Source organism: Equus caballus, chromosome 8 (assembly GCF_041296265.1).
Source record: "Equus caballus isolate H_3958 breed thoroughbred chromosome 8, TB-T2T, whole genome shotgun sequence".
In the NCBI taxonomy this organism is placed as follows: Eukaryota; Metazoa; Chordata; class Mammalia; order Perissodactyla; family Equidae; genus Equus; species Equus caballus.
Window position 1 is genome coordinate 70486039 of NC_091691.1, and position 27963 is coordinate 70514001.

Sequence of the window (27963 nt, forward strand, 5' to 3'; positions counted from 1 at the left end):
CCTCTCTTCTTTCATCTTTCTTCCTCTCCTGTTTCTTTCTCTTCCCTTTCCCCTCCCACTTTTCACTTGTTTTCTTTCCTAAGTGACTTCTTTGATCACAATCAGTTTGAAACTTACCTTTATTTAGATGACTTCCAGGTTAATTTCTTCAGCTCAGTTCCTTCTCTGACTTCCAAACTCATGTATGAAACTAATGACATGACATCTCTCCTTGGCTTTCTCATAGACAATTAAAATTTAACATGTTCAGGGGCCAGCCTGGTAGAGTAGTGGTTAAGTTCACATGCTCCACTTTGGCGGCCCAGGGTTCACAGGTTTGGATGCCAGGCATGGACCTAGCATGGCTCATCAAGCCACACTGTGGTGGCACACCACATAAAACAGAGGAAGATTGCCACAGATATTAGCTCAGTGACAGTCTTCCTCAAGCAAAAAGAGAGGAAGATGGGCAACAGATGTTAGCTCAGAGCCAATCTTCCTCACAAAAACAAAACAAAACAATTTAACATGTTCTAAATCCCTCCATAACTGCTTTCTTAGTCTGCCCACCACAGTAAACAGCACCATAATAAACTAATTTTTAAAACCCCTAAGAATTATCCATGATTCTTGTTCTTTCCTTCTCTCAGCATATATATAATCTACTATCTAGCTCAGTTGATGTAATTGGATTTTCCTTTTATTCTTCATCTCTACTGCCTCCATTTCAGGCTGGACATTTACCGTCTCTTACCCACTTTTCAGGATAGCTTCTTTTCTCTCTGATTCTAATTAGCTCTCTCTCCTCTCTTGACTCCTCTCTCCACATAGTGGCGTAGGTGATCTTTTTAAAAATATAAGTTAGAAAACAGCACTGTCCTTCTTAGAACCTTCCATAACTTCACATTTTCATTTAAAAACATCCAAATTACTTGCCATGATCTATGTTCCCTGAAGGCTCCGGACTTTCTTTCCAATACAGGCATACCTCATTTTATTGTGCTTCGCAGATATTGCATTTTTTATAAGACCTTTCACCAGCAAAAAGATTATGACTCGCTGAAGGCTCAAATGATGGTGAGCATTTTTCTTAGCAATAAAGTATTTTTTAATTAAGGTACATACTTTGGTTTTTTAGACATAATGCTATTGGACACTTAGTAGTCTACAGTATAGTGCAGATGTAACATTTATAGGCACCGAGAAACCAGAAACTTTGTGTGACTCACTTTATTGTGGTGATCTGGAACAGAACCAGCAATCTCTCCAAGTTATGCTGGGATTGGTGTATGTAACTGTGCCAGGTAGACTAATGGCCCCCCCCCCCCCAAAATGTCCATGCCCTAACCCTCAAAATCTCTGACTGGGTTACCTTCCACCGCAAGGAGAACTTTGCAGATGGAGTGAAGTTAAGGATCTTGAGACAGGGAGATTATTCTTGGTTATCTGGGTGTATTCAAGGTAATCTCTGGAGTCCTTAATGTAAGGAGGCAGAAGGGTCAGAATCAGAGGAGGAGATGTGATGATGGAAGCACAAGTTAGAATGGTAGCCTCTAGAATCTGTAACAAGCAGGGGAATGGATTCTCCCCTAGGGCCTCCAGTAGGAATGCAGCTCTGGTGACAGCTAGATTTTAGCCCAGCGAGATCCATTTCAGACTTTCGACCTCCAGAGTAATAATCTGTGGTGTCCATCGACTATGCCCTAACAATATGTCTTATTTCCATTTTTGGAATACAACGTGGTCTGTAATTCCTCAGGGCCTTTGCACAGCCTGTTTGCCTGGCCCAGTATGCTCTTACATATGTAATTGTAAGGGCTAGTTCCTTTTGATATCATTTTAAATGACATCTCCTTAGGAAGGTCTTTCCCAACTTGGTTTTTCAGTCTTTTTCTATGTCCTCTTTTGTTTTTCTTAAATAGGATATCTTAGTCCTGGCAGTCATTTTATTTATCTGTGTACTAGTTGGATTTTTGTTCTGTACCTTTTTTTGGTTTGCTTTTCCTTGGTCTATTCATGTCGAACCTAAGCTCCATGACAGAAGACACTCTATATATCACTTTTAGCATCATATCTTTAGAGTAGTTTCTGGTACACGGCAAGTTCCAAATAAATATTCAATGCCTGCTTGACGGATTGAATGAATGATTTAGGGGAATGAAGCACATTAGAAGGAGAATCTAGCTCTAGGAGAGAAAAGATGATAGATGCTAGCCAAGGATCTTCAGTTACTAGAAGATTCTGGGCTTTACTACGGTGCCGCAGTGGGTATTAAGCCTTAAGGAAAAAAACAAGGAAAACTCTGAGTGATGTGAGGTGTGAGAGAAGAAGCCCAATCCAGTGAACTGGGCAAACTTAAGCAGGGTTGGTGGTAAAGGTGCTGTTGGGGACTTGAAATTTCCCCCTGAATATAAGTTTGCCCCTGAACATAAGATCCCTGATCTGGAGAGATTTAGAAGCAACACAAGAACCCAGCAAGTGGACCAAAGTATAACTCCCAGGATTGGGCAAAATTGAATATAAGTGGAAAAGAGGACTGAGACCATGACTCTCTTGTCCAACTTTGAATCCTGAAAATTTGGCTTACTGCCAGCTACTTAAGACATGCTAAGTAAAAATAAGTAAGACATGCATGAGTGTCGGATGAATGATTAATCTATGTACGTAAAAGTAATTACCTTAATGCCTTGCATATTATACACTGGCTTTCCCTCCCCTTCTCTCTTCTGTTTATGAATTGTAGCAAATTATAGAGCTCATGCTGCCTTCAAACTGGTCAGGTATGGTTTTGAGATGGATAGCTGGGGAACTGACAGATCCCACCATGTGGAAGCAGGGAAAGATGAAGACGGGAAATGAGGCAGGATCAGCAGCAGTGAGTAGAATTCCTAAAGAGAATATTAACATTGTCAGTGCTCCAGTGACATTTCTTCAGGACTTTCTCAGTAAAGTGAGTTAGATTAAGCATTATATAATTACCTTAAGAAATTAGCTTTCATCAAATATTCAATTCTGTAATTTCCTTGTCCTCCGATCTCTCTGTTCCCTCCTAATCCTTTTGGCATTCAATCCTAATTTATACTAAATTTATGTCTGTTGAATCATTTCCTGGGCTATCTAAATGACATTTACTCAAAAAGAGAAATAGCAGGTGTTAATTCCCTTAGTTTATTAGTTTTCTAGGGCTGTCATAACAAAATCACAAACTGGGTGGTTTAAAACAACAGAAACATTTTCTCACAGTTCTGGAAACTAGAAGTCTGAAGTCAAGATGTTGGCAAGGCCATGCTCCCTCTGGATTATCTAAGAAAAAATCCTTCTTTCCTCTCCCTGGCTTCCCATGGATGCTAGTGTGGGGGACTGGAATTGGCTACTCCAAGATATGTTTCTTTAGCATGAGGATTATTTTCAGCTGGTTACTTTTAAAAACTGCAGACATGAGAGAAACTCTGAAAAGTATAATTTAACACTTTGTAAAAAGATATTTACATTTGTAAGGGAAATCTCCATCTGTAAAGGTGTCTCCCTCTCTGTACCAGAAAGAAGGGGCTATGACCTTATCTCTAGAAACTCTAATCAACACAGAAGGCAAGGACTTAAATCTGCCTAATAACCTTACTCTTGTTCACAGTGCTTTTCTGGTAATCTCCTATAACTGATTCCCCCCCACCCCAACATTCTTCTTTGTCTTGAGCTGAGGATGGTATTTAAGGTGAAAGCTTCCACCATTTTGGCGAGTTACTCAGTTTTTCTGGGTCTCTCCCATGTATACATGTTATAAAGCTGTGTTTAATTTTCTCCTGTTATTCTGTCTCATGTGAATTTAATTTGTTATCTTGCCAGAAGGACCCCGAGTGGGTAGAGGAAACGTCTTCCTCCCCTACACCAGCAATCCTTGGCGTTCCTTGGCTTGTAGATGCACAACTCCAGTCTTTGCTTCTGTCTCACATGGCTGCCTTCTCTATGTTTCTGTTTCCAAATTTCCCTCTTCTTAGAAGACCACCCACTCTAATCCGATGTGGCTTCATCTCAACATTATTACATCTACAAGGACCCTATTTCCAACTAAGGTTACTGTGATGTTATGATTTATAATAAGAAGTACATATTTGGTCTTTATCCCTCTTTCTGGCACAGACCTCATAAAATCCTCAGAATTTCCAAAGTAATGAGAGTGATAAAGGTCTTTTGGTTATGCTAATGAGGTAACTTTTGGAATGCTTCTGGGTCACCTAAGAATGGGGGGCTGGTTACCAGGGGAACTAATCAAGAATAGAGGGATGGAATTTTCAGTCACACTCCCTGATTTCTGAGGAAGTGAGAAGGGCTGGAGGTTGAATCAGTCAGCAATGGCCAATGTTTTGATTAATCATGCTTATGTAATGAACCCTCCTTTAAAAACTCAAAAGGATGGGGTTCAGAGAGGTTCCAGGTTGGGGAACCAGAATGCTTCCATATGCCATTGTGTCAGGCCCCAAACTCCAGGAGGACAGAAGCTCCTTCGTTCAAGAACTTGCCCTATGTAGCTCCTCATCTGGCTGTTGATTTGTATCTTTTCATATCTTTTGTTATCAGTAATTTAGTGAGCGAACAGGTTTCCTGAGTCCTGTGGGCCACTCTGGCAATTTAACTGAACCAAAGGAGGGAGTTGTGGGAACCTCCAATCTGTAGCCTCTGGGTTAGAAGCATAGGAAACAACCTAAGCTTTCAACTGGCATCTTCTGGGAATGAGCCCTTAACCTGTGGAATTCAATGCCATCTCCAGGTGGACAGAGTCAGAACTATGTTGAATTTTAGGATGCTCACCTGGTGTCCAGGGAATTACTTGGTGATGAGGTGTGAGGAAATCCCCCCACCCCCACCACACACACATTGGAATTTGTGACCAGAATTTTTAGTCACATTTGCAGGTTCCGGCTGGATGTGAATTTTGGTGGGACACTATTGAACCCAGTAAACGTAGTGAGAAAGAAATGTATTCTGAGACAGACCCAAGCTAAGGACCTTGTTGAGAAAGCCCTGGGTAATTTTTCACAGTAAGTAGTTTTGTTTCTCAGATACTTTTTCACAAGGGACTATGCTTTAACCATTTTTATATATTCCATTCTTAGAAATAGTTTTGTTCATCATGGGTATTTATTGAATAATGAAAAAAAATTTTGAATCAATGGATACTACTAATGACCTTCTCAGCTACCCACCTCCAGAGCCTTCCAATACAACCGATGGAGCTTTGTACCTACTCAGGCCGGGGTGGGAAGTGCCTGGATTCAGATGCCTTGGTCTCCTAGGACTGCCAAACTCTTCTTGACACGTCTATCAGGTTGATATATTCCTGTCTCCTTTTGCTACTTTAATTTTGAGACAGTGCTCTGAGAAACCAAGCCTGCTGTATGAGACACTGTCTGTTTAACAATGTTACTGGAAGACTGGTCCTTAAATGAACTGTTTGAAAATAATATTTATATAAACAATCTACTTTAAATGAGATGGTTGATACAAATAGCTGTTCTTCAGTTGATAACCAGGTATTTGGCTAAACTCAATTGTTTTGTTTTTTAAAAATGTATAGATAGTATAAATCCAAACTTTAAAACAAATAAACTTGTAGCAAGAGAGAGAGGACTAATGATGTTATATTTGCATAGCATTTTCTAAATATCTCATTTGATCACTATAAGAGAGGCAAGATGTGTATAATTTTCTTTACTTGACCAGAAAGGAAACTGAGTCTCAGAGAGGTTAAGGAGCTATATTGAAGATCACAAGGAAATAATGTGGTGTGAAGACTTCATGTCTTCATACCATAGTCCCCCTTTCTTTTCAGAACACTAGCCTGCTTCTCATTGCCCGGAGTATCTGAACGGGTAAATTATAAGGTTACTTTGGTGATGTCTACTCAGCCTGAATAAATTATAGCTCACATCTGCATTTAACTTGGTCATACTCTGGACTTTGTTTAGGGACTACTAAATTTTTTTCTTCGTGTTAAGTTAATTTTAACATTATTTTCTTTTTTCGAAGTCATGTTATTGCATCACAAATAAAAGCTTAAAATTAAAGAGGAGGAAAGCCCGTGTACTCGGATGAAGAGTACCAGATTCGTAGGCTGACAGCCTGAGTTTAATTAAGGCCTGCGTGATTGGGGGTGAGCTGCTGCCTTCCCAGGGAGCTTAGGGGAACTGAGCCACTGTGAGCCTCTGCCTTTGTTGACCCTGTGATATTTCAGCATCTGAATGGGAGTGAAGGGGGAAGATCTGGTAGGGAGAATTTGGAAGCAAATTGGTCATTCTGGTTGCATTTGCCAATTAGACTTTGCCCAGAACATGAATGACTTTGGGCCTATTGATATTTGCTATGACACTTGGATGTTCAGCATGGTATTGATTCTGAATGTCAAGCCCTCTGTTTAGGTGCTGTTTCTCTGTGATGAGCACATTACTAATTGAACAGAATACTAATTGAACCTTTTAAATACACATGTGTGAGCACACACACACACACACACACACATTCCTGCATGCACAGCATCAACAAACAGCAATTTAAGTGCGCCTTTAACTGGAGCCCATTCCCAACCTTGACAGAAGCAAACTAGCATTGTTTTAAGTGTTACTGAATAGTTTGTGGTTAGCATGGAGTGAAATATTTTTAGAAGGTGAATTTCTTTCCACTAAAATATCTAATTTCCTGCTGTAAAATAAGGTTACATGGTCCAAAAGAATACCCAGGACACTCGATAAGCAGATTAAGAACAATGATGAAAGAGAATACTAACTTGAAAGAGGAAAAATATTAACTACCACCTTATGTATTGAAGAGAAGAAAAAAAAAATGAAATGTAATTGATTTAGTTAGTAAAGTTGGAACAAAACAAGGTTTTGAAGAAATTTCTAAATTGATAAAAATATTTCATAAACGTCACTTCAAATAGTTGAAAGACTATTTATTGATAAATATCTAGAAAAGACATGTAAATTGATTGCTAGTCTATGTTGTTATAAAATCATTCTTAATAATCTATAATTGATGATTTGACATTTTGGAAGAATGGGCCCAACTAATGACAGAAGTTGTTTACATCTCTACCATCCCTGTGTTTTCATGGGTGCACAAACATCATGTTAAAAACTCTCATCACAAATCTCAAAATCTGTGTTTTTCTTCCTGCACAGCAGGGATGTCCCCACCTAACAATTTCCCATTACTGTAGTAATGGCTCTCCCCCATGCTTTCCCCTCACTCCTCTGCCTCCTGGCCAACTCTGGTACTTCTTCATGTGGCTCTGCATGGTGTGGTGTGCCTCCTCCTCTTGGGAATTGTAAGTAATAAACTCTTCTCTCAAAGGCATTGACCTTTGCATGTCATCACTCAGTCATACCTATAAATTAAATCTTGGGTATATTTAAAACAGTTGTTTTGAGATTTAAGTTTTACTTATTTTTTGGTTTTTTGGAGTTTTTTTAAGGAAGATTAGCCCTGAGGTAACATCTGCTGCAAATCCTCCTCTTTTTGCTGAGGAAGACTGGCCCTGAGCTAACATCCGTGCCCATCTTCCTCTACTTTGTATGCGGGATGCCTACCACACAGCATGGCTTGCCAAGCAGTGCCATGTCCCCACCGGGATCTGAACTGATAAACCCCAGGCCACTGAAGTAGAACGTGTGAACTTAAATGCTGAGCCACTGGGCCGGCCCCAAGAGATTTCAATTTTAAATGAGTCAATTGTAAGATTTGTTCATCTTCTTTGAGATATGTATGTAAATAGATAAACAGACAAATAGATTAAATCATTTTATCAGATACTTTTAGAAGTTTAGTTTAAAATTAGCAAGAAAATCTTTAACCCCAGTCCACTTGAGAAATGGAAAGTCTTTATAACAATGAACCAGAAATATCTGATCAAAATTAGAGCAATATATTTTATGATTTAATAAACTAGCTGTGAAGTTCTACCAGGTCTACAGATTATATGAGACACCTTTCTTAGTCCTTAGTCTGATCCTGACATGATAAACAAGGTCAAAATGGCCTATAATAAGAAATGAGTTCTTCATTTAACACCTGCCTTCTTTTTCATTCAGGTAGATTACTCCATGTTTTTCATAAACATAGAATCACAAAGAAGCCTTAGGCTGTTGGGAAGCAGAACATGCTGGCTTACTATTGCACAAAGACAAAGATATTCACCTGGAAGCATACTCTACAACCAAAAGTCACACCATCGATATTATTATCTGTTTGTTTGAGATCTATTGCCGTAAACTATGGTCTGAAGCTTTAGGTTCCTCAAAGCTGAGTCAACATTGTTGAAAATCTTCAGTGGATTTGATATAAACACTACCAATGCAGACATTTTATGGAAGCAAAAGGCCTTGTTGTTATGATCAGTAGAGCATCATCTAGAATAGTGATGTGGATGAATTTCACCACTAGAGCACTAAATTCACCCCTGAAATAATAACACACAAAACTCTGAGCCGATATTGAGTGTTAAGGATGTCCTTTCATGTTTCCTCATGAAGATGAAGATTAACTGCGGCTTGCCAAGCATTTACAGGATAATCTTGTTTTTACCTTCAAAAGACACACTAAATGTGATGAAGCCAGATAGGCCAGCACTCGTATTTGCAATGTTATCTCCTCTGGTGCATACATGCAGCTGATGCACTTATGCTGTTGGGGCACTTTAATAGGTCACTCTATCAGAAAAAAAGATGAAGTGTTAAAGGCTGTATTGGGGCCTGCTAAGTGTAATCCAATACAGTGGGTCTGATCCTGTCGAGTGTGTGAGATACCGCAGAGGTTGTTAGGCAGTCTGTAGAGCGAGCCCCCCTAAGCTCACTTGCTTCTGGTTTTGTGTGATTATAAAGCCCACAAGTCAGGGGCATCCAGTCCAGTATCACCAAGAAGGTGTCAACAATACTGTCAATGGAATGATGCATTTCTATCAGTTCCAAAGACTGAGAGATGCTATTAAATGAATCTCCTAATTAGCTATTTTAAAAACAGCTACTTGGAATGAATATAGTTTTGTTGATTTAAAAAAAAAATGAATCCGCATATAGTTCTAGCTTTCAGGAAAATATGTCATTTGGATGTCATAAATATCTGGGTCCTGACTCAGAGAAAATGGAACCCTTTCCTCTCAGTTTCTTCACCACGCTCAGTACTGGATACAACTCCAAGTTCGTGAATTCAGTTTGAAAGAAATATGGCTCTTATTTATTTTCTTAAATCAATTTAATTTCCAAACCTGAATTGCTGAGGTTGGTGGGAAATTTTACATTAGGTCATTTGAGCTTTATACCCCACCACCTTGCCAATGGTTGTGCCAAGAGGTTCCATATTTGTAGGCAGAGAGGGAGCCCCATCTGGCCATGGGCCTTTTTGTCTGCGCTGGTAATTGTGGAGCTGGCTGCTAAGCCTAGCTCCCATGGATCCTGAAGTCTTCAGTCACCACTCTTTCTGTGCCTTGAAATGGATTCAGCATTTTGGGTGAGATCTGGGATTTGCCTTCCTCCAAGCACTCAGAGGGTTCTAAGTCCCCCCCTCTTCCCCAGGACATTGCCAGATATTAGAGAGTGGGAACTGGCTTCACCAGAAATCTTGAATCCTTTATCTTCAATTCTCCTCAGAAGTTACCTTTCTCTCCCCAAATTCAATTTTAGTGATCATCAAATTTAATGGCTCTAGAGGCCAAAGAAGTAAATCCATGAGACTATTAATTTAGAAGTCTGAGAGGCCTCTAAAATGCCCTCTGTCCAGGACCCTTAGGATAACCTTTTCAATGAGTGTGGAGTTTTTTGAGAAATGAAGCATAATGAGGGAAGTATCCTTCCAGTAGATTCTGCCGTCCACCCAGTGAGAAATCGCTTCAACTAAAAGTCCACCTGACATCCCCACAGGTCAAGGGATGATAGAACCTAAAAATGTTGTATGGAGAAGTGTATTTGGACAATTAGAATAAAAAGAACACTGATAGCAGAAATGCATCCTGCCACACACTCCATGACAAACCACTCCCTCTGATTCAGGAATGGAACTTTGGACTTAGGTTTAACTTCCCAGATGACCTCCTGCAAATTTCCTCCTGGGGCTCCCTCTTCCCATTTTTTACCATCTTTCCCTCTCCCTTTACCCCCATCACCTCATACTATTTCAGTTAATGGTTGAATTGAAGGTCTGGGAATAGAAACCCCTTGAAAAGAGAGGTTTGGGTCTACGACCCAAATGTAGGTTCATGACGGTTGCCTTAACTCAGAGATGTTTTCTTTTTTCAGCCTGTGGTAGTCCCCGTGCAGGTCATTTTTGCTTAATCAATGAATTGTGGCACTACTCAAGCCATAGTGGTTGGGGTTTCAGGTTGAGCCAGTGGGGGTTCATTTTATGCATCACTTTTGACACATCTTTGCAAGGTTCATCTCTTTCAGTTTGTATAAATCCAGTTTCTTGAGGGCAGTTTCTTTAATGAAAGGCCACATTTCCTAAAGTCCAGCTGGGAATATGACGGTCCTCTTATAGCAGCTGGGCTCTAATTGCTGCACGTAAACAAACATTGTCTGGAATAGAGCCATCTTATAGCTGTGGATGCTATTCATTTCCAAGACTGCTATGGTCATTTATTACTAATGACAGGAATCTAGCTGGCTGGAGTTGGCAGTCATGTCCCTATACAAGTAGCATTTCAAACTGGCTGTGTGCTTTTGGGAAAACAAACAGCATAAACTTATGGCTTTTGTGCCTCAGTCTAATTTCCATGTCCTACAGGAAGCCTTCCCATGTCACAGTATGATCCATTTGTTGTCCATATAACAAATTCATATAGAGTTGTGTATGATTGTCATATGCTACTATTTAGATTCTTATATATCTATGTCATGTATCTTTAAGGGATTAATGAGGTCCTTTAGGGAAGCAAGTGTTTCGTATTTGAATTATTCAAAGCCGTAAGCACTGAAATTTGACATTGTTGAATGTCTGGAAATAAATAATCACTGAATGGTATGAGGGGTCATCCATTCCAAACCTCTGAGTTGACAATAAGAGAAAAGCAGGGTAGTGGTCGAGCTCAAAGAAGAAAATAATCTATTCAGCTTGTTGGACCCCCACATTTTTTCCTTTCCAGGAGTTAATGGTAACTGGCCCCTACTCACACGCTCAGCCCTGCTGTGCACAGTGATATTATCCCTGTTTCAGATTAGAAGAAGGTTAAGGAAAATTATGGCACAAAATTCATTAATTTAACAGTTAAGTTTTAACCTGACCCATTCTAATCTTATATTTAGATTTTTAGTATTTACAGTTTCCTATGCTTCTCAGCCTAAGCCTCTTAATATGTATGCTCAATTTCATAACCAATTACCAGCTTTTTCTTTTATAACTCTAGATATGATTTTCAGGGGATACTTACTATGTGCCAGGTGCTGTTTCAAGGCTTTATGTGTGTTTCTGTCTCTGATCCTCTCAACTATCCCGTGAGGTAGATACTGTGACCACATTTTATAGTCGAGAACATTGAGGCACAAAGAAGTTGTAGTTTTCCCGAGGTCACACAGCCAGTAAATAACTGAGCCAGAATTCAAAGCCAGCAGCCTGACTCCCGATCTCAAGCTCATAAACACCCTGTCTGTGACTTTGACTTGGTTTAAAGAAATGGTACTAGTTGTCATTTTAATGGACATAATTCGACACTATTTAGCTCCCGTTGGTGGAGTGAGGGTACAGATGGGAAGAATGTCAGTCATGAAGGCCTTGGCCAAAGCTGGTTCCAATGTTAATCTTCTATTGAATGGAAATATTTTCTTAGAGAGATGAAAAAAAGCAAAGTCTGATGGTAAGTATGAATCACAGTACAAGGCAGAGGGTAATGGTCAGTGTTAGAAGAAATGCTTCCTGCATTAGATCTGAGGATTTGGTGCAATCCATAAATACAACATCCATAAAGGTATTCGACCCAGTGAAATGGGCAAGTAATGAGGGAGGCTCTAAGAAGGTGGGTGGAATGGGACTCACAGAATTAGGCAGGCCAAAAGCAGGAAGAAAGATGAAAAAACTAGTATAGGAGACTGTGATGTTGTTCTTTATACTAAGAAATACGTATTTGATCTTTGTCCCTTTCTTGGCACACAGCTCCTAAAATCTTTGGAATTTCCCATGATGAGAGCAGTTAAAGGCATCTTTTGTTGTATTCATGAGGTGACTTTTGGAAAGCACCTGAGGATGGAGGCTGATGCCGGTGGAAACAACCATGTCATTAGGGGGTTGGAATTTGCAGTCCCACCCTAGACCTGGAGGCAGGGGAGAGGGGCTGGAAGTTAAATTCAGTGACCAAAGGTGAATGATTTAATCAATCATGCCTATGTATGAAGCCTCTATAAGAACCCAAAAGGGGTTTTGAAGAGCTTCCAGGTTGGTGAACATGTACATATTCCAGGACAGTGGCTTGCCTGGAGAGGGCGAGGAAGCTCCATGCCCCTCCACATACCAAGCCCTGTACATTTCTTCTACGTGGCTCTTCCTGAATTATATTCTTTTATAATAAACCAGTAAGCTAGTGAGTAAATGTTTCTCTGAGCTCTGTGAGCTAGTCTAGCAAATTAATTAGATCCAAGGAGAGGGTCATAGGAACCTCTGATTTATAGCCAGTCTGTCAGAAGCACAGATAGGAACCTGGACCAGCAGTTGGCATCTTAAATGGTAACAGTCTTGTGAAACTGAGTCCTTAACGTGTGGGATCTGATGCTATCTCCAGGTAGATAGTGTCAGAATTGAGTGGAATTGTAGAACTCCCAGCTGGTGTCTGATAATTGCTTGGTGGTATGGAGAAAAAATCTAGACACTGGAATTGGGGCAGAATTGTTAGAGACACAAGAAGGTCTAGTTAGGGATACAGCATGTAGGCTGACATATATAGAGTGACCAGCAGAAACTCTGCAGGCAAGAAGCAAGCCTCATATATACTGCTGGTTTCCAGAACCAATTCCAGTCCCTTCTGTCCATCAGGTGGGGACCAGTAAAAACAAAGTAAGGATGGGGTAAGATACTAGAACAAGACAAACGCCAGGCTTAGGATCTTCACACATCTGCTTTCTCTCTAGACTATTTTCCCCTCTGGCTCTTTCCTTTCCTCCAGAGAGGCCTCATTTGAAAAGAACCTGGTTCTTTTCCTTTGTGTAACCTCTCACAATGTGTATATACTCATTTACGCCTATTTATTTATTGCCTGTCTCCCCAACTCAAATACAAACTTTGTGAAGTTAGCATCCATTTCTGTTTTGTTCATAACTGAATACTCAGAGCTTGTTCATAAATATGCATTGAATGAATAAATGAATAAACAGGGCTCAGGCATGGGGATAAAAGAGATTAACCCATTTAATGTAATGAATCTGGGGCTGAGGAGGAGATGTTGGAGAGTAGAAAAGATCACTTATGTTGAATTACCACATTACCATTATTTAGCATTGATGAACTCCCCAAGTTCTCCGGTACTGGATATTATAGATACATAATGAAGACAGAAGACAGACATGTTTGTAAAGTCCCTTTCAAAATACCATTAGTGTAAAGGGTTTTGTCCCCTGATATGAGCTATCTGAAAATTCTTTGCTGTTATGTAGTGTATTCACCAGAAATGGACATATATTACCTAGTGTTTTCAGCGAAACATCTTTGAAAGCACAGAATTAAAATTTTAATGGGTTAGCTTATTCCACTTATGTATATGTGACATGCAGTTTAAGAATATCATATTCTTTTCTATCGACTCATCAGAACACACACATACTACAGTCTCTCCCTCTCCTCCCCTCCCCAGTGGCCTTGATCTTTTTCGTTAAAGAAAAATCACTCTTAGAGGGTTCCGCTGAGGATGTGTGATTATAGATGATGCCAAAGAGCGCCCTGGGAGCCTCTAATGGGAAAGGCACAAGACAAAGCAAAAAGATGGTCATTTTTCCAAGAGATGGGCCCCCTGCCATGGGGAAGCTCTTCAGGCTGCCTCTCTTTTTGTGTTTTTATTTGATTTTTAATAAAGAATATTAAGACTGTGAGCTGCCTGCCCCCCAACAAACCCGCAATCCCAGATTCACATTTGAGATGCTAGAGGTAGGGAATAATAGTCCCATGGAGATTGCGGAGCTAAGAACACAGTATGTAATGGACTTCTCACCTCTGCTCTCTGTCTGGAGGCACAGTGAAAGCAAGGTACCTCTTATTAAAGGGTTGCTTGCTATATTGAGTCTCGTTAGAGGTCTAGGACTGCAGTGGGCAGGGCTGTGCAGAAACTATTTATCTATTATTGATGCCTGCTTTCACCTTATTCCTTCTCAGTAAGTTTCTCCTTTGGCCAACCCCAAACCCCAGCCTCTTTTCATTAGACAAGGGCCAATGCTTGAAACAAATACTGTGTCAAAAGAAATAAGCAGTGTGTGCTCTTAGACTCATTCTGTTAATTTTTTTTAAACCACAGAAAGTGATGACTTGGTAGTATTTGGACAGATGACTTATCTATATTCAAATTTTAGTGAGACAATCATGTGATGATAACTCCTGAATTTTACTATATATATTTCAATCCAGTTCTTGCCTTTATGGAATCACACCCAAGAGATAACAGAGGCGATGATCAAACTTTTTAATGGTTATGGAGTGATACTCATGTCTCCCATTCTCCCTCCCTCTTCCATTTCCCTTAAAAAGAACAGTCTTGTCCAAGAATGAGTGGCCAAAACTTGTAAGGCACATTCCCAGGGAAGGGGCACTCCTCTCAAACCCTTGCCTAGACTTTGCCCAACTCTCTTCCCATATGCAAGTCACTTGATAATTGATACTTGCAATTTCATTAGTCAAAACCTCCCTATTTGGTTGTACAGATTATCCCCTGAAAGCTGCCCTTAGATGTCTGTGTTTTAGTGTAAGTGAATTCCTGATGCTTTGCAAAAAGCAGGTTTTACAATGAACAGAAAGGACAGGGTCTGTGGACACTGACCACCGTAGGAAGGTGGAAAGGATGGCAGCCCAAGGAAAAAATCAGAGATGAGAGGGAGAGAGATCTGAGAGGCTGTCAGTGCCAACATGGATGTTGGCTTAATTCACAGTTTTGCCAAAGACCCCTTCTTCCTTTACTCTAAAATTCAAATTGGGAAATTACCACCAGAACCTGTTCAGTGCCTTTTGGTGGAAAAATACAGATAGATATTATTCCAGGACTGATGCTGGCTAGCATGGAGCCAAAGCAGAAAGGAGACAGTGAAGGACACAGCAGGAGATCCATTACAGGATGATATATAGTGTGACATTTGGATTTTGTTTTTAAATAGATTTACAGTGCTCCATGTATTTTTTTTTCCTTCTGACTACCACATTTTTTTTCTCGAAATATGCTTACATATTCTCCTCCAGGCTTGATCTCCTTAACTGTTAAGGTGAGTGCATAAGAACCAGAGAGTTTTTTCTTTTCCTTTTTTTTTTTTACAGTCCGTGATGAATGATGTTTAGGAGCAGATGCCAGAGAAGTGACCAGATAATCAGATTTTGAATCAGTCTAGTGTCCCTGCAGAACCTTCAGGCTGCCTTCCCTTTCATACTCAGTGGCTGTAACAACCTCCACCAGTTTCCTGGTGCCAGCCCCTCCTCCTGGCAGGAGCAGAGCCTGGGGGATTGTACTCCTTAGAAGGAAGATGGAATTCATTCTTTAGCCAAGAGTTGGTGTAAAGGCCTCTGTAAAATGACACAGGGAAAATACCTCTCAAATCACTGATCAGTTTTCCAAAAAATTTATTGAAGGGGTGAAAAAGAAAATACCATTTGCTAATGGAAATATTGAAGAAAGTATACTGGATGAGGAGCCAACATCATAAGTGGGCTTCTAATGACCAACCTGGTCTTGGAGTAGTCAGTTACTGGTGGGGGTGGTCAGCCTCATGTGATGTCTTGGAGGAGTAGAAGATAAATGTCCTCCAGTGTCGCTTCTCTTTTTTGGGGTGATTTCATAAGTTTTCATTGTAGAATAAAATTTATTTCATAGGTTCTACGAACATCCCAAAACCTGGCAACCATTCTTTCTCATCCTCCTGAATGCTTCTTGTGGGATAAATTCTCTGCAACCCCCTAGCTGTTATAGTTAGAAATCACTGCAGTAATGAAATCCTACCAAAGAAAAGCTGTTAACAACTCAACTAACTACCTCTCATTAGAATATTTCATTGTATTGGGATTTAAAAAAATGGTTCGGAGTGATTTTTGAGATAGTGATAAATGATTGAATAGTTATTTCTGATTAGAGACCATTTTCGGTTAAATCATACCTATTCCACTTCCTGCTAAAGCCAGCCATGCTTAAATGACTCAGCTAAATTCAGCCCACACCTCCATTTAGGCTGGCCTTCATTTCCTCATTCATTCATTCATTCAAATGCTTTTATTGATGGCTCTGCACAGTGTTTTAAGCCATGTGCCTGGTATCCAGGAGGGAAGATAGAATTCCTGTCCTTAAGGAAACTGTGAGTTTCCCACAACTAGCTCTGAAAGTGAAGGGGAGATTCACAGTTTTCTCACTTGACCTCTTTGCTCCTCAGAGTTATCAGGAAAGGAGGATGGAGGGCAGAGAGAAGATTCCCCCGAGAAAAAATACAAAAGAAAGAGGATCTAGAGTCCACAAAACATTTTTTATCAAGTGTATACATAGACTGGTGGTTCACCCTGCCTCTTAATTGTGAATTAACAGATGGTAACTTTGGTCAAAGGCCCAGTTGGAACACTGTCCTTGGCCCTCTGCAAGATAGAGCTTGATCAAGTACTGGCTTGAGTGGCATTACCAAAACTCAGAGAAGTCTTGGGTGAAGGTGGTGCTTGAAGAGTCAGATTAGCATCAGGCCAAAAGGAGAGTATTCCAAGTTGGCCGATAGCGTCATCGAATGTGGGATTAACTGTTGTACAAATGTGGGATGAGCAGTATGGCTAATGATCTTGTGCATCTTGGGAATGGAGAACTCAAACCTCTGCAGGGCTTAGATGGGTCATATAAGTGATTAAAGAACAGAGGGAGAGAACCAGATGCTGATTGCCTCATACCAGAATTTGGGCCCAGCATGGAGGAAGTGTTCTGTTGGTCAAGAGAAGTTAGAAAGCTACCTTTTGTCTTTGTATGTGTGTTCACGCCCAAATTTAAATGTTGACTGTGTAATTATGTTTTTAAATCCTTGTGGTGCAAACAGAAGACATCTGCTGGATGAATCTTTTCTAAACACTACCAGTTTACCTTTGTGCCTCTTCACGAAGGTATTAAGATTAGATTGATGGACTTCTTAACAATTTCCTCAAGAGATCTTTTAAGAATATGAAAGAGAGATGAGCACCTCCAAGCAGAGAGACAAATTAGAATGATGCTACTTGGAATCTATTTATACAGTGATAAACAGAAAGGCAGAAAGGAAAACTCTGAGAAAGGAGGATTAAATTGAAGTTGGCTCTTACATGTATTATGTGTGTTATTTCCACAATTCACAGTGATTAGCTTTGAGATAGAAGATAGAGACACTAAAAGACTATTTGGAAATGTTAAAGGACTTTTTCTCCCTTTACTTTTCGAAAAAGTGTCAAGCAATTTTATGGTCTCAATAACTCTTGTTTATGCATTTCAGAACAGTGACCTCTTGGGAAAAATAACATTTATTTGGGTGAAGTTGTAAAATGCACAATTTGTATCTGAAAACCAAAACTTGACAGCAAGTTGTTCGTATCTCTTTTTAATCAAATATTTCTGAAGGGAAAAAAAAACATTTCTCATTTTTATAGCTAGAAACAGGGTATCGCATAATGAGGATAGAGCTTTTCAATTGTGAAAAATGATGCCAAGAATGACTGGAAAAGATAAATTCTCCGCACACACTCACAAAATGTTACAACTTTCTTGCCATGTATATCTATTCTTCTAAGATGGCCTTAAGCTACAAGAAAATATATGTTTTCCCACAGAGGATGGGGTCCAGACGGCCTGAGTTAAATATCAGGTTTTGCTTTCTATAAGGTCCCATAGTTATGAGTATTCGCCATAATGCCATGAAATCACACCATAAATCTATGTAACCACTTCCTTTTACATTCATTATTTGGGAACAGAGACAATGCTCAGAATTAGAAGCAGCATCTACCTGGTCTGTTAGGAAGAAAAGGCTTGTAATACTATTTTTTTTAAAACAAACTCTATTTGGCATATTGCGCAATAGTGAGAATGTATTAACCTAATTATAACAGCCATAATTTGAAGATATTTCTTGTCTGGCAAAGCTATTTAACTGATAGTTCATTTATTTATGAATTCACATGGTATAATGATTATCTCAATGATATCAGGCAAATTTAGCTGCATTCATTTTGTCGGTCAAAACTTAAAATCTGAGATACTGTGGAGGTACGTAATAGAAGTATAGGATATAATTGCTACATTGAGGACCAGCTTCCCAGCAAAATCTTAGGTAAAGTTCCCCTTGACCCTCCCAGGTTCTCATTCTCTTTTTGTGTGTCTTCAGGTCAGTCTCTGACACAGCCCACCTTTTCTCAGATCCTCTTTGGGAGACAACTTGCCTCAAGTTCCTCAATCTATTGACCCTATTCAAACTGCTGTTCAAATAGGCTCTCAAATTATTACTTATTTATACCTCAGTGTGAGCTTGTCATTCCCATTTTAAGGTATGTTTCTTTCTGTATAAAGAAAAACTTTGGTTTATGGAAATAGAATCTCAGGCATTTAAATGAAAGAAGAGAATATATTTGGGGTAAAAAGAATACTGTTCGAAGTCCCCCAAAGCAACTCAAAGAATGTAGCTACCCTATTATGTTACCATCATGGCATCCCAACTGTCTTCAAGGAGCATGTGATCTAGAGATACGATTGATGGATGTGAAATAATTGTCAAACCAATTAATAGACAGTTAAGTATTGACTCTGTTGTGTTGTAGGCTGCCGTGCAGAAGGAGCCAGAAAAAGGGAGATAGTCAGGAAGTGCTGGAGAAGGAGCCTATGTCATTTTGCACGAAATTAGGAAAGAAACTTAAACACTTTGAATTTGCTTTTGCCCAGTTTTGCTCCCACTCTTTCCACCCCCTTATGTACCAAGTTTTTCAGGCTCCCTCAGTTTTCTCCGAAATACCATTATTATCTTTGAATTTAGCAACTGTTAGAATCAGAAGAAGCTGTTAGAATCTAAGAAGCCATGGCCATCCCTAACTTAGGCTGTTTTGAATGAATTCCATTAATTTATCAGTGAATCTTTGTGCGCCTCAGTAGGCAAGTTCCAATCCATTTGAGAATGTTCTTCCAGAAAAAAAAAAAAATCCAGACATTAAAATGGACATCTGGAAGATATCCCAGTTAACTGTATTTTACCTTGTTAAGTGACTTTACATGCCTTATATACTGTTGTTTTACTCTGGGACTGAAAAACGAAATCCTCCCAATTGAAAGTGTGCCTACCATGTCAGATGTCATCAGTAGAGTTAGAAGAGCCCCTAGAATCTCTTGCAAGAACACAAATGTTGAAGACTGAATGGCTTTGTTCTAGGAGTGAAGCAAGATATTTATCCCAACAATTTGACCTATTGTGTCTCAAGAATGTTTTGTCCCTGTCGTGTATTATGTGTGTGCAAAACCAGGTATGTGAGACTGTCTCTCTAACCCTTTAATCCAACCCCAGCTCTTTTTGTCTCTGTTTCTCTTAGTTGAAGAAATCTCTCATGTTTCTCATGTTAATAAATTTTAAAAAACCAAGCTGTTAGTCTTTATCTAATTCTTAAACAAACAATATTTAAATTGACAATAATCTAAACTATACACCTTTAAATAGATTTACTAAAAAAAGATGGAAAAATCTTATATTCCTGTCAACTTAGATTTGTCAAAATTTGACAAAAAAATTAGGTGAGGTGAAAAGAACAAATGCAAAAGTAAACCAACATAGGAAACCATATCTTTAATATTGAATCAAATCTTTTGTAAAATTTAATCAGAGTTGAAATGATTTTTAAAAAATAAAAGTTAAAACTATAAAGATTGAAAACAGTTTGCTCTGTAGAAAAGTAATGAGAATTTCACGTGAGTTCATGGAGTTCAATCTGGAAAATACTCAATGAAATTTCATTAATATTAGTAGAATTCAAATGAAAATATCTTTACAATGCCCTTTGGGTCAAAATATGAGCACCAGTAAGTGGATCACAACATATCCTTAAATCCAGTTTGTGATGGATTGCAGATTTAAATATGAAAGGTAAAACAATAAAACTTTTAGAAGAAAACATACAGAAAATATCATCATGATCTTCTAGTAGGCAAATTTCTTAAACCGAATACAAAAAGTGCTAATTGTAGAAATTAAGAAATTTGTCTCATCAAAAGACTTCATTAAGAGCAAAAAGGCAGCCCAATAGCAGGAGAAGAATATCATTGCAAAGCATATGTTCAACAAAGGATTTATAGCCAGAATATATAATTTCTAACAATTAATTTAAAATATCACCCCAACGTAGAAATGGACAGAAGAATAGAACAGACACCTAATAAAAGAGGAAATTCAAAGGCCAATAAATATAGCAAAATTAATTGTGGGGAAATGCAAATTAAAACCAAAATGCAATATACCAAAATTCAGCACAGTGACTGAAAGGAATGAAAGGACAATATCAAACCACTGACATGAATATGGACTGAGTGATCTCTCATGTATTGCTGGTAGTAATGTAAATAGGCACAGTTACGTTGGAAAACAGTTTATAATATTTACTAAAGCTAAACATATGCATGCCCTATGACCCAGCAAGTCTACCTCTATACCCAAAAGAAATGGCTGCTTATCTCCACCAAAAGACGTGGAAGAAAATTATTCCCAATAGCATGACTGATAATTGCCTCAGAATGGAAGTTACCCAAAAGACCATCAAGAGAAGAATGGGCCTTCTAGGAGATGGCTAGTTATCAGAAGAGACATGATGGGGTGGTGCCTTCCACAGTCTGATAATGTTCTGTTTCTTGATCTGGGTGCTAAGTAGACGAGTGCATTCACTTTTTTGAAAATTGTGGCAGTATGATTTATGTATTTTTCTTGAAAATTGAGTATGATTTGAGTACTTTTCTTAAATGTATGGTGTATCTTTAAAGTGGAGAAAAATCCCCACAAAACTTATTGCGATCAGTATGTTCTAAATGTTTCCCTGCTGTGATTTGTTCCTAATATATATCCTAGAAGAAAGGAAGAATGAGAGTCCATGGTCACTAAGAAAGGGGTATTCCATAACACTTCCCTTTCATAATTGGGTAGATCCTCCAAATTTATTATGGGCAGTACATTGGGTTGAACTTGAGAAAGCTAGTGAGAAGCCTGGGAAAGATTCTTTGGCATCCGCCTAAGGGAAGAGGTGCTACAGCTTCCTCCGCCCTGGGGAGTGTACGTCCTGCAAGAGGACCTCTTTTATTTTCAGGGCAAGTAGCATGGGTGAATGAGGAACTCCAGAAAGACTGTTGCTCCATTCCCTAAAACCAAAACTCATTGCACCATTGCAAGGCCAGGAAACGGGCAGAGGAAGACGTGTATGAACAGACCTCCTCTGTGGCAAATTTTAAATTAACTTGTAATGAAAAGAGATCTAATATCCTTGAGTAGGGAACTCAGCTGCAAAACTAGTAGGGAAGGCTGTAGTGGACCACTCCTAACTGTCCACCCAAGCCAGTTTCCATTGACCGTACTCCAGCTGCATGTTCTAAAACACTTACATCTGAAAATAAGAATTTATAAATCATCTGAAGGATATACACGAATATCCAATTAAATTCTTAAATCATGGCTTTCCCATTTGTTTGTAGAACAACTTGGCTTTCAAGATTTGCTTTTTACAGTGCTTGACAGAGGTAAGCCATTGCCTTCCATCCTGAGAATCCAGGATTTTGGTCACAAAGGAATCTTACTATGACTTATTATAGCTTATGAGCAAAGAAGCTGTCAGAACAAGAGCATTCTTGGGGGTCGGCTCCGTGGCCGAGTGGTTAAGTTCGCATGCTCTGCTGCGGCGGCCCAGGGTTCGGATCCTGGGCATGGACATGGCGCTGCACGTCGTCAGGCCACATTGAGGTGACGCCCCACATCCCACAACTAGAAGGACGTGCAACTAAGATATACAACTGTGTACGGGGGGGGGGTTGGGGAGATAAAAGCAGAAAAAAAAAAAAAAAAGATTGGCAACAGTTGTTAGCCCAGGTGCCAGTCTTTAAAAAAAAAAAAAAAGAGCATTCTTGGTAGAGAACGTTCCACAGGAAACTAATCATGAATTTTTTTTTTAATTACCAGAATGGGAAAGTTATATTAAAACACTTGATATTGTCTATTTTCATTTCCTAGCAGCATCTCATCCTCCTCTAACCTCCCCCTTCCCTTTCACTATCTCGCCAGTCTAAGGAGGTTCTGATACAATAAGTGGAGTATTGAGGCAATTATTCAGATAATTCGGGTTCAAAAAATAGCACACAACACTGTTGACTGATTTTATTATTTCTCACAATATCGATTTTGTTGACCTCAGTAACCTTAATAAGTGTACACTTGGCCTTGAAATTCACATACGACAGCTTCCAGTGATTATCAAACAAAAGATGAAATTTTAAAGTCTTTTGGAGCGCTCTGTTTCTTTTTTGTCCTACAGCATGAAAGCCAGGTTTTATTTTCATGACCACGTCAATCAATGAGTTTCAGACAACACGATTTGGAAAACACAGAGGCAGAATGAAAATTATTTTTGAAGCTCTTACCCTTTCTAGACCATGAAGAATTTCTCGATCTGAGACTGATCAACATTATAACAGAAGAGACATTTGTGAAAGCTAACGATAACATCAGGTGTGCTTCAACATTTACATTTCCTACTAAACTGGAAAATTAATACCTCCTCCTCCTGAAAAAGCTGGATATGTGCATATTTAGCTAACTTTTATTAGCTAATGAGTTAGAATCCAGCGAAAGTCAGCATATTCCAGGTCACTGGTTTACATACTTAATTAAAACTCTGTTAACTTCATTTACTATGCAAAATAATGATCTTGGGATTTGGGGATTAGAGGCCTTTTATTAAGGAGCTATAATGTGCTTATATCATGGGCTTCCTTCATAGATTTTGTGAATCAAATATATGGAAACAGTTGTATAGGTTTGAAGCAAGGAAAGAGGGGCTCAGGGTTTGGGGAAAGTGATTTTTTTCCATATCTCCCACTTAAATGTATACAGTTAATTTCAGTCTCCAAGGGAAAAAAGAAAACCTCAAAATGATACACTCTCTCCTTGGTTGGAAGATTCTGTGGCCAAAGTCACACAGAAAGAGCAGAAATAGGAACTCATAACTGGGTACTGTCCTGAGTCTTCATGGCCTGGTGTCTGATGTCTTAGCAAAATGTCTTAGTGTGACTTACTCCATTTGGTCATATGTGGCATACATAAAGAGAAGAACAAAAGTGGAGCTGGGAGCTAGGAGGGCTCTCTGACTCTGTAAGGGCAGAAGAACTAGAACATTCCAGAATGTTCTTTCTCAGTTATGGTTATGGATGATGATGTCAAGTGTTTTTGTTGTAGTGGTTGTGGTTGTGTTTTTTTAAAAAGTTATGTTCTTTTGAGACCTATTAAATATGCAAAAAAATAAGGTAGATACAGATAATAATATTATAATTTACTTGTGTTATATTATTTTTCTCCTTTTGATTACTTGCCTAGATGAATTAGTTCAATAAACCAGGTTAAGAATAATTAATCCATCAAAATGTATTTAGTGGGGTCAGCCTGGTGGTATAGCAGTTAAGTTTGCACACTCCACTTCAGTTGCCTGGGGCTGGCTGGTTTCGATCCGGGGTGTGGACCTACACACTGCTTATCAATACATGCTGTGGCAGGTGTCCCACATATAAAATGGAGGAAGATGGGCACAGATGTTATCTCAGGGTCAATCTTCCTCAGCAAAAAGAGGAGGATTGGTGGCAGATGTTAGCTCAGGCCTAATCTTCCTCAAAGAAAAGAGAGAAAAAAATGTATTTAGTACTTACTATGTGCCTGGTTCTAGGTTACAAACCATGCAAGATACAGAAAAATATGAAACATGGTTCCAGTCCTTGTTTTGACTATATTCTGTGAGGTGAGACATTCATATTAAACTAAGAACCAATGAAATTCTAAAATACATTACTGACAGGAAGACTGAAGTGAGAAATCAGTAGGTAAGAGCCGTTATCAGGTAGACGCTAAATGCAGGAGTCCTAGGCCCAGACTGTCCAGATTCAAACCTGGTTCCACCACTCACTAGCTCTGTGGCCTCAATATTTGCCTCCCTTTACCTCAGTTTCCTCATCTGTCAAATAGAGATAATGTCAATTATTAGAGCCACTGTGAAGATTAAATCCATTAAAATATGTAAAATTCTGCAGATAATTGTCGACCATTATTATGAGCTGGGCCAATCCTAGAGGTTTTATGCAGGAGACAGGACTTGGAGTAAATCATATACAATAAAAAGATTTGAATGGAGGAGGGAATGGATTCTGGGTCAGGTTAGCAATGTTTATAAATGGCTGCAGTGGGAATGGAAGCAGCTAGCTCATAGATTAGTGGGAAAGCAGGTCACCTGGAGCAGATGAGGCAGGTAGGGAGGAAATAGTGCTGAACAGGCAGGGAGGTGTGGAAGAACAGGCTAAGAGATGATTTCACGAAGAGCTGGCCTGGGATGTCGGATTACTAACCAAACTGCCTGAAAGATTACTAACCAAACCAGACCTTGCTCTGGCCACTGCTTGTCAGTCTCTCAGTCTCTCATTGGATTCAAGGACATTCACTTACAAACACAAGGCTGGCTGCATGGCCTCTCATGTAATTGTAGACTCAGTAACATAGTTATATGAAACAAATGATTCATGAGAGATTAATCAATTTTAAATTCTAGGAATCAATGTTTTTATCCAGAACTGCCCTGAACAATATTATGAGTGGATGAAAGAATAAAACCACCAGTCTATGGGATGCTGTCTCCATGTAGAATGTTCTTATAACACACAGAGCCTCAGCGTGGGCTCTTAAAGAGGGACTGTACTGTATTTTAGAAGGAGGCAAGGCGATAGGTGATGCTCTTTTATTTCTTTTTCTGCATCAGGCCTCTGCTGCTTCTTAGGAACATCCACTGTTTCAGACCTTTATGTTATTTGCCATGATTTCTCTTTCTTTCTCAGTCAAACTTTTCCCAAATTAAACATTTCTGACTTGTATATAATTCCCAGCATCCTTCTGGAAGATACTAGTTAGTTGCATATACAGCCAGCTAGATCATGAATGTACTTATTTATTTGCATTATTATTTATATTTTATATTAATTTTTACATCATATCTGGTAAATTTTACAGGACAGGCTTGGAAGTGGGGTACATCAGTGATTGTCTGTGACAATAAAAAGAGCTTGCACCGGAATATAGATCTGAACACTGCTTCCTTCAAGAAATTTGTTTATGAAAAAGTCAGTTCTGACTTTAATTCTGACATTTAAAAAGCTTGGACATCACTCCCATCTTTAAAACAAGAAAAAGGCTGAACAGTCTGAAAAATGAACAACTTTTCTTGGGCCTGTCAGAGAACTGGGGTTGCAGGGCAAAGTGGCACTCCAAAAATCTGTAGAGATAAGTGAATCTAGAGAGGCCCAGCTAGCATCTGCTTCCTGGGAATGGAAGCCAGCGGAGATGTAAACCGGTAGGAAAATTTAAGCGGTAGTTTTGACAAATTACTGAAAGCTGAGTGTGAACTAGTGAGAGAGGGAGAAACTCCTGGGGCTACAGTCTTATGGGGACTCCCATACTTTTGTGGGTTTACCTCCAGGAAATAGCTCTTTGTGGCTGTGGGTGGGTGGCAATAGGGTAGTGGTGGTGTGAGTAATCCCTGTAAAATAAGCCCAGAGTGTTCCCCATAACAAAGGCCTCCTTCTCAAGGGAAAAGTCTCTGCCTGAGCCTTAGGCTAGCTTGAAGAATGGCTTTCATCACAATTTAGCCCCCAGTAGTCTTCCTCTCTCGCCAAAGAGGGGAATAAAAGCTGTACAACTGGAAAAATACTTAATGAAGCTCACAGCCCTTATACACAAGCCCACTAAAGACTGAGATTTAATCATAAGATTATAGAATGCTCTCCCTCTCTGTTACTACCTTACCATCACACCAACAAGTCTCGAGTATAATACAAGTGGATTTGAAATGGAAAGGTGCAAGACAGACTGTCACTGAGGAGAAATACTTAGAGAATTCCAAGTCAGGAAAGACATAAGCAAGGACACTAAAAAATTTGAACCCTCTGGCAACTACAGCTACAAAACACTTTAAACACCGCCAACTTTTAGCCAAATTTGCATAAAGACTAATAGTAAAAGGCTTATTTTCCTCTGTTCTTATTACCTAATACAGGGTGTCTGGCTTTCAACAAAAAATTAGAATTTTTCCAAAAGGCAAGAACACACAATCTGAAAAGACAACAAACATCAAAACCAGACTGAAATATGATAGACATGTTGGATTTTTCAGACAGGGAATTGAAAATAACTACTATTGATATGTTAAGAGCTCTAATGGAGAAAAGAAGAAAACACGCAAGGACAGCTGAATATAGTAAGCAGAGAGATAGAAATTCTAAGAAAATCAAAAGGAAATATTAAGTCTAAAGCACTAATACAAAGGAAGATGCCTTGATAGACTCATCAGTAGACTGGACATTCCTAAGGAAAGACCTAAGGAAAGAATCATCCTGAAGATAGGTCAAAAAATTTTTCTAAACTTAAATGCAAAGAGAAACAAGTACGAGGGGAAAAAAAAAAGACTAGAGCATCCAAGAATGTCAGACAAATTCAAAAGATTTTGAATATATATATATATTCAATGAATATATATATATATATATATATATATATTTGGAATACCAGAATGAGAAGAAAGAAAGAACTGAGCAGAAGAAATATTTGAAGCAACAATGGCTCAGAACTTTCCAAAATTAGTAACAAACACCAAACAACAAATTCAAGAAGTTTAGAGAACACCAAGCAGGATGAATACCAACACAATACATGTAGGCATAGTACAGCCAAACAGCAGAAGACGACACAGAGAAAAATCTTGAAGGATGACAAAGGATGGAAGGAACTTACCTGTAGAAGAAAGGGTAAGGGTTATGGTAGACTTCTCATTAGAAATCATCTAGGTGAAGAGAATAGAGTGAACTATTTAAAATGCTTAAAGAAAAGAAACAACCAACCTAGATTTTATATCCAATTAAATCGTCCTTCAAAAGTGAAAGAAAAATAAGATTTTTCAGACAAATAGAAAAATGAAAGAATTCATTGCTAGCCAATCTGCCCTGCAAAAAATATGTTCAAAGAAGTTCTTCAGGGAGAAGAAAAAGGATACAGCTTAGAAACTTGGATCTACATAAAGGAAGAATGTCAGAGAAGGAATAAATGAATATAAAATAAAATCCTTTACTTTTTATTCTTGATTGATCTGAAAGATAACTGTTTAAAATAATGCCAACAATGGGTGGGTATCGCATATGGATAAGTTAAATGAATAACCACAATTTACTAGGAACAGAAAATGTGAAGTGATGTGATGTTATTTGAGGGTGGAATTAGACTGGTTAAAAAGATATTGGCAACTCTAGGACAACTACTAAAAAACAAACAGAAAAGTATGTGAACGAAAATAGACTAATATAAAATGATCAACTAAAACTAGAGAAGGTGCAGAAAGGGGGAAAACTAAAGATAAACACAACAAATAGAAAAAAACTATGTACATGGTAGATATTAATCAAAATATATAAATAATCATATTAAATGTGAAATGTCTAAACACACCAATTAAAAGACAGAGAGATAAGAAAATAAGACCCAGCTACATTTGATCTATAAGAAACCCACTTTAAATATAAAGGCT

The 27963-nt window shown here is 38.8% G+C and overlaps 2 long non-coding RNA genes across 2 annotated transcripts; both read left to right on the forward strand.

Moving 5' to 3' along the window:
• Positions 1-4283: 4283 nt before the first annotated feature.
• On the forward strand, positions 4284-8463 carry LOC138925402 (uncharacterized). Its single transcript, XR_011441511.1, has 2 exons — positions 4284-5015; positions 8064-8463. It is a non-coding gene; the product is annotated as an uncharacterized lncRNA (long non-coding RNA).
• A 13534-nt stretch (positions 8464-21997) lies between these two features.
• On the forward strand, positions 21998-27502 carry LOC138925401 (uncharacterized). The gene is made up of 2 exons (XR_011441510.1): positions 21998-22103; positions 25401-27502. It is a non-coding gene; the product is annotated as an uncharacterized lncRNA (long non-coding RNA).
• Positions 27503-27963: the final 461 nt, after the last annotated feature.